The sequence below is a fragment of the Tupaia chinensis genome, unplaced genomic scaffold (genome assembly GCF_000334495.1).
Source record: "Tupaia chinensis unplaced genomic scaffold, TupChi_1.0 Scaffold138490_1, whole genome shotgun sequence".
Classification (NCBI taxonomy): domain Eukaryota; kingdom Metazoa; phylum Chordata; class Mammalia; order Scandentia; family Tupaiidae; genus Tupaia; species Tupaia belangeri.
Genome location: NW_006198386.1, coordinates 611556 through 621036, shown reverse-complemented (window position 1 = coordinate 621036; position 9481 = coordinate 611556). Strand labels below are relative to the sequence as shown.

Sequence of the window (9481 nt, the reverse complement as noted above, 5' to 3'; positions counted from 1 at the left end):
AGGGGAGGGGAGGGGAGGGAAGAAAGAAGAATAGCAAAGCAACAGAATTTGGGAAGGCTGACTGGCATTTGTCAGCACGCTCTCAGTCTCCCCAGTGACACCCCTTTACTGGGACATCCCCAGTAGCCATGGCTAATAATAACCTCCGGTATCTCCTCCTTGGGACATTAGCACGGCGGAAGCATGCGGCCGGTGGTTAAGGTTGCTGGAAGTCCCACATGACCGACCGCAGTTCGAATCCCATAAAGTTAAATCAAATATTTCTAAATAAATAAATATAAAGGGGGGTGTGGGGGGAGAAGCCTGTCCGAAGCACATGTTAATGTGGAGGGGGCGGCCGAAAGCACAAAGCAGCCACAGCCGTCCAGCTGTTCCTGCCAGCCCCCGCTGCGGCACACACAGCAGAGGAGTGTTTAAAAGTCCCCTGTTCCCAGCCCAGCTGCTCCCGGGGGAGGACTTTGCAGCCCTGGCAGGAAGGACAGAAAATGGCATTTGGGAAGCGTGGGAACCACCAGCGTCACTCACTCAAGCCTGAAGTCAGGCTTCCCACTAGCAGCCAGGAGGCTCGTTAAGGTCTTACAACCACAGCTGAGAGGAAAGACTTTTTGGGGAGCCCGCATTGAAAGAGAGTCACCTCCTGATGTGACAGCATTGGCACAGAATCTGTGCAGCACAGAGAGACCGAAATAGTGGGTCGTTGGAGAAGTCTGGATGCATTTTTGCACAGGCAAAAAACATAGAAAATACGCCCTGACTTTTCTGATGAGCCAATAGCTTGAGCTATGAGGAGGCGCTTGCCGAGAATGTGAGCTTAGATTTGCACCCAGAGGTGACACTCTGGGGAGGAACACCATCTCCTACGCTGTGGACCAGGGAACTTACACATCCACGTCACACAGGGGCAAAATAAAGGTCATTCTACTCACAAAAAAGAAGGAGGAAAAATAAAATGGGCAGAGGGGCTACAGGCTGCAAAAATGTCAGTGTCATAAAAGACAAAGGAAAGCTGTGAAAACGTTTCTGATCCTGGGACCAGCAGATGGCCTAATGGCTATGCCGCTGGACTCCTCTGTAGTCGACCACGGTTCGAGTCCCAGACCCGGTGGCTTAAACTCACGCCGGACGCATGTGCATGTGTGCCCAGGATCCTGAGAGGAGAATGGAGGAGAAGGGATTGCGGCGTGGCCATCCCCCCCGGGGGGTGATTTCTCACTTTCTGTCTCTCTGTCTCTCTCTGTCTTTCCAGTGAACGCATGCAAAACCTCTCTTTAAAAAATCAATTAATTAGTTCAAAATTGTTTATGGGAGGGCAGCAGGTGATGCAATGGTTAAGGTGCTGGACTCCCACATGACCAATGACAGATCGAGTCTCGGACCTGGTGGCTTGCTTTCTTACTCTCTCTCTCTTTCTCTCTCTCTTTCTGTCTCTGTGTGTCTGGTGAGTGCATGTGTCCTATAGCAAATTTCAAAAATAGCAACTTTAATAAACAAACTTAAATAAGTACCTAATTCTTTAAAATTATTTATGAGGAAAACTGTGCTGGATTTCCATTTTCTTTTGCACCAGAATAAACCTGTACTTCGATTCCATGTTCCCACGAACTTGATAAAATCCCCTCATGTGTAACTTATCTTTGAGAGGCTCAGAAAAAAAAAAAAAATCATATGAGTCGATCCAGGTAAAAAGCACCCAGGTATTCCTGTACTATTTGCGTGTTTGCAACTCTTATAAATTTCCAACTTATTCCCAATTAAAGGGTTGTTTTAAAACTTCATCTTTGAGCACGGCCAGTAGGCGGCGTGGTGGGTAAGGCACTGGATTCCCACATGACTGACCGTGGTTTGAGTCTCGGACCCGGCAGCTTGAAAATCACACCAAATGCATGTGTGTGCCCAGAACCCAGGGAGGCAAAGGGAGGAGAAGGGATTACAGTAAGAAATACATTTAATCTTGGGACCCGCAGGTGGCGTGGTGATTAAAGCTGTGGACTCCCACATGGCTGACCACGGTTTGAGTCTTGGACCTGGCGGCTTGCTTTCTCACTTTCTCCCTCTCACTCTCTCTATCTCTGGTCAAATTAACAATTTATAATAATAATAAATACATTTAAATAAAAATCATTTTAAAAAAAAGAAACACATTTAACCCTTGAGTAACTGGGAGCGGAGGCAGAGAAAGTTCTATTACAGCATCAGCAGACAGCGAAATGCAACTGCACAGGGTTGGGGCCAGCGTGGGGGCCAGGAGAGGACCCGTTCCAATGTTCTCAAATACCCACGATGTTCTAGAAGCTTCTCCAGACCTTAGCGCAGTGGAAAGCAAGACTAAGTGTCTCGGGGAGCTTACAGGCAGAAGGTAAACCGAAAACTCAACGCCAGTCAGTATAACATCGCAGTCCAGATCTAAGGGAGGGGATGAGCAGGTGGCACGGGTTACATCACTGGGCTCCCACATGGCTGATTGCATCTAGAATCCCGGACCTGGTGGCTTGAAACTCACAGCGGGCCTGTGTGTATGTGTGTATGTGTGCCTGAAATCCCAAGAGGAGAATAGAGGAGAAGGGATTATGGCGGGGCCATCCCCACGGGGGGGGTGATTTCTTACTATCCCTCTCTCTCTTTCACTCTCTCCTCTCTCTCTCTCCTCCCTACCCTGGCCCCCTGCAAGCGGATGCACCCTAAGACAAAAGCTTCCAAAAAAAAAAAAAAATCTAAGGAAGAAGTTCGCAAAGGTCTAAGACAGTAAAATGGGGAATCTATGAGGAAGTGAAAGCAGACATCGAAATTAGAGTGCATTTCAGGAACATGTAAGGGAGAGCTGCACCGTGGGGAGCGGGCATTTCGGGGTGTTCTTGCTGGTCTCACTGATTTGCCATGGAGCAGGGGTGAGGCTCAAGCCCCAGGTGCAGGGCTTGAACAAGGAGGTGAATGGGAGTGCTGTTCACAGAAGTGACACCACTGCCCGGAGCCCAGCTCAACCCCAGGGGCACCCACACACAGTCGTCGCTTCTGTCAGCTTCCAATAGCTTTTTATTTTTTTAAAGAATTATTTATTTAATCTTATTTGTTAGTATTACTTTTTATAATTTGACCAGAGAGAGACAGAGAGAGAGAGAAAGAGAGAAAGGAAGCAAGCCACCAAGTCCAGGATTCAAACTGTAGTCGACCATGTGGAAGTCCCCCGCCTTAACCACCACGCCACCTGCTGGCCCCGCCCATAGCGTTTATCCCTATTAAGACTTGATTTTATTTTTATTTTATTTTATTTATTTTTTTTTTGAGAGAGAGAGAGAGAGAGAGATTTTTGCTATAGGGACTGTGCTTTTTGCTGGAGACACACAGAGCAAGAAATCAACCCCCAGGGGAAATGGTCATATCGCAGTCCCTTCTCCTCCATTCTGTTCTGGGAATTTGGGGCTCGCATGCACACACATGTCCAGCGTGAGTTTCCAGCCTCCAGGTCCGGGTCTACAAACTGCGAATGACCACGTGGGCGTCCAACGTCTTAACCCCTATTCCACCTGCTGACCCCTAATCCTTTAGGATCCCCACCTGGGGAAGGGTAGCTAAAGAGCCCCTCTGCCACCCGCCATACTGGCCGAACCGGAGGGATGCATATATCCATTCCAAGAGCGGAAGCTGCCCTGGGCTCCGACTCTGAGCCACCCTAAACCCAGTTCCAGCCTGACCCTTAGGTCCGGTCCGCTGCCCCCCAGTGCCTGCAGGTGCCGCTTTCCTCAAACCCAGCACGCCGCTCTGTCTGCTGCAGGCTGTTTGCAGGTCCCTTGCCCATATGTGGGGGGGTTTCCTTTTGCTCCCTATTTTGGTTACATTGATGGACAGACACACAGAAGACTGACGCACAGACACTGCGAGGTGGGGGGAGAGGGGTGTGCTCAGATCAGAGGCTTCCTGAGAAGCGACTCGCCTGGCGCCACTTTTACGAGCGCTCCTCCCCGCCCCACGGGTGTTAGGGCTGGTGACCCAGCTCCTGCCGCCCCCAGGGCGGAGGCAGGGGGGAAGCCTTTGCATGGGGAGGGGGCCTTGGGAAGTCCTAAAACTACCATCCCACTGGCAGGCCTCGCTCTCGGCCAAGCCTCCAAACTGCACATCACTTTCTGGACGCCGCGGTGAAACGGAGACTCAACTCAGAGGGGAGTGTGGCCATTGCATTTCGGGGACTCAGATGGGACGTGGGGAAACCAGGCGGCGCGCGCCGGCCGAGCCCGCGCCCGCAGGAAAGTGCAACAGCGCCATCTAGCGGCCGCGCGGGCGGCTGCGGAGATCTGCTCGCGGTGACCAGGGACCTTCCGTCCTAAATGCGGTCACCGTGCAGGAACGCGGCCTTCCGAGCGTCTAAGCAGCACTTAAGAGATCCCGGCCGCTTCCCTAAGAGAAGTGTAGACCAAAACGTTTACAGAATGTTGACCTATTTGGAGTGGGCGGTGCCGAGGGTCCCCAGACTCCTGGACCCCTGGGAAAGACCCTGCCTATGTCCCGGGGGTCCGAGCTAGAGCCGGCCCAGCCCAGGGTGCCTGCCTGCTGAGGGTGGCAGTCCCCGAAGCTGTCACAAAAGGGAACCCTGAGCTGCATCAATGCCATGTTAAAACAAGGACTCCTGAGGGCCAGCAGATGGTAATGGTTACATCCCTGGGCTCCCATTCCGCCTCCAGCAGTTCGAGTCCCGGACCTGAGGCTTGGAAACGCACTCCGGACCTCTCAGACCCTCACCCAGCCTGATAGTTCTTTAGGTCTGTCCTCAACTTCCCAAACCTTTGGGAAGGTCCATGGAGTACACAACGTTGCTTGGCTAGACCCGCAAACTACAACTTCTTTTAGAGAGATTTTTGGAATAGGGCATGTGTGCTCACGGGAGAGACAGAGACAGACAAAAAGCCAGAACTCACCCCCAGCCCGGATCACAGGCCTGGGCCTGGCATTTACCGGCTGGGGAACCGAACCACAGTCCTCCATATGGACACAGCATCGCTGAGCAGGCGTTACCACGTCTCAGGCTTGCAGCCTCTGAGCTCCAACATCCAGACAAGACATTCACAGCCCCCCTGGACCAGGGGCACGGATGACCTACCCCAAACGTGGCCACATGGCTGCAAGTTCACAGCCTGGCCCACGTCCCATCACAAAGCCACTGCCTCCCACTCTCAGACCAGCTGTTCCTTGTTATCAGGAATCACAGCGTCCTCTGTAGCCTCCGGAATCTTCTGCCTGAACCTTTAGAGATATCAGCATCCCTCGCTTTTTCCATGTTTATTTCAGGTTCGATGCCCTGGCCAGAGGAGCCCGGCTTGCACGTGGGCAGCCAGGAAGCCCAGGGCCAGCCGCAGCCGCACCTTCACCTGTGCCCACAGCTCCTTTGACCTTTGAACCAGCTGTTGCACGGCCGTCTGTAGGTGGCCAGCCTCCAGAGGGAGACCTGGGAGCCACCACCTGCAAACGCAAGAGGGGAGACCTGGCCGTAGAGAGAAGGAAGCCGGCCCCGAGGATCCATCAACATCTTCCCACCTTCACAACAGAGCTGGGGCAGAGACGGGCCAGATGAACCAAGGTGCCCCGGCGGCCGATACAACTGTCCCTCTTACTCCGGCTGGAATATTCCTACACCAAGTTAAGTCGACCTGAGCCAGGTTCCAGCTCGAAGCAGACGGCACACACTTCTCACTGCGATAATCGATAGTAAACTCTCCATGCGGCCATGGCATTTTCTTACCTGGGAGACGAGTCCTGTGAGCTGCTGGCCCCTGCCCTGATCATCCTGTGGAGACAGATTCCAGGGGACCGGGTCACTGGCCAGCCTCCGCCCAACCCTCATTCCCAAAGCGCCAAGATTTTCCATCCCAGGAACGGGGAGGCCTAGTGTGACCGTGGTCAGGATGATGCATCGGAACTGAATTTCTTTTTATTTTTTTTAAAGAATTATTTATTTAGCTTTATTTGTTCCACTATTGTTATTATTTTTTTTTAAGAGAGATTTTTACTATAGGGCATATGTGCTGACCAGAGACATAGAGACAGAGAGAGAGAGAAAGCAAAAAATCACCCCCCAGGGGATGGCCACACCACAATCCCTTCTCCTCCATTCTCCTCTTGGAATCTTGGGTATGCACGCACACAAGCGCCCAGCGTGAGTTTAAGTCGCCAGGTCCAGGATTCGAACCATGGTCGACTATGTGGGAGTCTAGCGGTGTAACTATTATGCTATCTGCTGGTCCCCACTATTGTTACTACATTTTGATTGGCTATAAGGCATGTGCACCTGCGGAGGGAGAGAAAACCTCCAGGTCTGGGACTTGAACCGGGATCAGCTATGTGGGAGTCCCGCACCTTTAACCACCACGCCACCTGCTGGCCCCTGGGGACTGAATTTCAATCACCTTTCTCAGAAAGCAGTACAGAACCGAGGTGTCGCCGGTCAGGAGGCAGGGCATGGCCAGCGCTCTTTTCTCTCCCAGGGAGATATCTCTGCTGCGTGATCCTCAGGCGGTTCCCCCGCTGACTGTCAGTCCCTGCCGCTGGAGCTCCTGGCCGAGCGCTGAGGGGTGGCCGGCAGGGGGCGCTGCTTCCCAGCCGCGCAGCTCATGATGAGCTAGATCAGGAAGAGGGCCCAGAGCAGGGGTGAGACAGAGGCTCAGGCCAGAGAGAGACAGAGAGACAGAAAGCGAGAAATCACCACCCAGGGCAGATGGCCACACCGCAATCCCTTCTCCTCCATTCTCCTCTTGGGATCTTGGGCACGTACGCACACCTGCTGGGGTGAGTTTAAGCCACCGGGTCCAGGACTTGAACCGCGGTCGACTACATGGGAGTGCAGCAACATAGCCATTACGCTAACTGCTGGTCCTGGGTCTCATTTCTTTAGGTAAGATCCGTACATGTTTTACATGGTTCTTTGTTTTCAGCTGAGCCCAGATAGTCCAGGAGAAAAGTGATCCAGGCCACCATGGGACAGCTCTGCTGTGAGCTCTTGTGCCCCTGACCACAATGCTTGAAAACATCCGGGTAAGAGGCAGATGGTGTGGTGGTTAAGTGCTGGGCTCCCACATGGCTGACCATGGTTCAAGTCCCAGGCCTAGGGGCTCTCTTTCTCACTTTCCCTCTCTTTCTGTCTCTCTGGTAAACACACATTCTCTAAAGTTAAAAAAAAAATAAAAAATAAAATCAAATAATTTAAAAAAAAAGAAATTGGGGTAAAATAACTCAGGTAATGTTCAATATTATAGAAGGAATGCAGAGCCAGCAGGTGGCGTCGTGGTTGGAAAACTGGACTCCCACATGGCCAACCCCTGTTAGAGTCCTGGACCCGGCAGTTTGAAAATCGCACAGGGCATCTTTGCTCAAAAATTCCCAGAGGAAAATGAAGGAGAAGGGGTTGCAGGGTGGCCACCCCTGGGGCGTGATTTCTCATGTTCCCGCCGACTGTCTTTTTCTGTCTCTCTCCAGCAAAAGCACATGCCCTTGGAAAAAAAAAAAAAAAAAAAACTTAAAAACAGAGAAAAGAAACCGATTTTGGCTCCAGAAATCAGTTCACTAGGTTGTAACCAGCATTTTTATATAGTACCAATACTTTCTTGGGATATAATCTGTATTCGTAACATGCATAAACCTTGAATGGCTTCCTGAATTTTTGGTTAAACATTTATGTATTTAATCTATTTATTTGTTGGGATTTTCAAGCTGCCAGGTTTGGGACTTGAACCACAGTTGACTGGGTAGGAATCCAGCACCTTAACCTCCTGGCCTCACTTCCTGAATTTTAAGAGCTGAGTACACCAAATTCAATGTATACAGGAAGTCTCCTTGTATCAAAAATAAAAAAGAAAAGAAACGCAGGAAGCAAACTGAATGTACAAGATAATGACTATGGCCGTGTATGAGGACGCAGTGTTCTTGTTTGTTTTTAAAGAGAGATTTTTGCTATAGGGCACACACGCCCAGTCTGAGTTTTAAGCTGCTGGGTCCGGGACTCAAACCACGGTCGACTACATGGGAGCCCAGCGACATAACCATTGATGCCATCTGCTGGTCCTGAGGCCACAGTGTTCATTTTTGTTTCTAAGAATTATTTTATTTAACTGTATTTATTTATTTATTTTAATTAGACCAAAGAGGAACAGAGTGAGAGTGGGGGAGAGGGAAAGTGAGAAAGCAAGCTGCCAGGTCTGGGACTCGAACTGCAATCGGCCATGTGAGAGTCCAGCGCCCTTAACTTCCATGCCACCTGCCGGCCCCTTGAGGCCACAGTTTTAAGCAAAAGGTATACAAGAATTTCCACCAACCATAGTGGAGTCGGCACTGTTCCGAGGCAGTGTATATCAATGTAGCATAAGGCAGCTGGATCCCATGTAGGCTCCCACTGGGTTTGCGGACCAGATCAGCACCTTGAAAAGCACACCAGGTAGAATCAGCAGATGGTGTAATGGTTACGTGACTGAACTCCCACGTATTCGTCCCTGGTTCAAATCCCAGATTCGGTGGCTTAAAATTCTGGCATGGTGCACCGTGCGTGCCTAACAAAATCTCGCGAGGAGAACGGAAGAGAAGGGATTGTGGTGTAGCCAGCTCCCCACCTCCCAAGAGGTGATTTCTCACTTTCTCTCACCCTCCTTCCATGCCCCTGCACAAGCAAACATAAAGAACATTTAGGGACCAGCAGTTAGCGTAATGGCTGTGTCGCTGGACTCCCACGTAGTCGACCGCAGTTCACGTCCCGGACCCAATGGCTTAAAACTCATGCCGGGCGCGTGTGCATGCGTGCCCAAGATCCCGAGAGGAGAATGGAGGAGAAGGGATTGCGGTGTGACCATCCCCCCTGGGGGGCGATTTCTCGCTTTCTGTCTCTTTGTTCTCTGTCTGGCGAGCGCACCCGCCCTATAGCAAAAAAACTCTAAAAAAAAAAAAATTTAAAAAGGATTCCTGTTGCCACTCAGAGCCTGGGAGCTCTGTCCCCCTGTATCCTGCACAACTGTCACCTACATCGGGCCTGTATCCTGCACAATTGTCACCTATCACCTGCAACGCGGGCCCCACGTACCCCACGCACCTGTCACCCGAGGCAGGCTAGGAAGCTGCCCCAGGTGCGTGCCCGGCCACGCAGCCTCAGGGCGTCCCCATGGGAGAGGCCACCCTTTGCCACAGCCACAGCAGGGGCCGAGCTGTCCCCAGGGTCGCTGTCCTCTGTTTGGGCTTTCGGCCGACTCCACTCAGCGCAGCTCTGGGCGGCGCTGTGGGGCCGTGAGCTCTGACCCTGACTTCCGGGACCCAGCCATCCAGGGGGAACAGAGACCCACCCTTTGCTTCCGGGTCACTCCAGCGTCACAACAGCTCGGGGTGGCTGCACGGTGCTGCCAGTCACGGCTGCAGATGGTCCCCGACCTCCCCATCTCTGTGTCTCTCCCTCCCCGTCTTTCCTGTCTCTCTCAATAGCTCTCTCTTCTCCTAGACACCCAAGGAAAGCTAAGCATTT

At 51.9% G+C, this 9481-nt stretch overlaps 1 long non-coding RNA gene across 1 annotated transcript; it reads right to left on the bottom strand.

Moving 5' to 3' along the window:
• Positions 1–5367: 5367 nt before the first annotated feature.
• Positions 5368–9134, bottom strand: LOC102472356 (uncharacterized). The gene is made up of 4 exons (XR_336421.2): positions 9059–9134; positions 6393–6604; positions 5729–5773; positions 5368–5448 (listed from the first exon to the last, which is right to left on the bottom strand). It is a non-coding gene; the product is annotated as an uncharacterized LOC102472356 (long non-coding RNA).
• Positions 9135–9481: the final 347 nt, after the last annotated feature.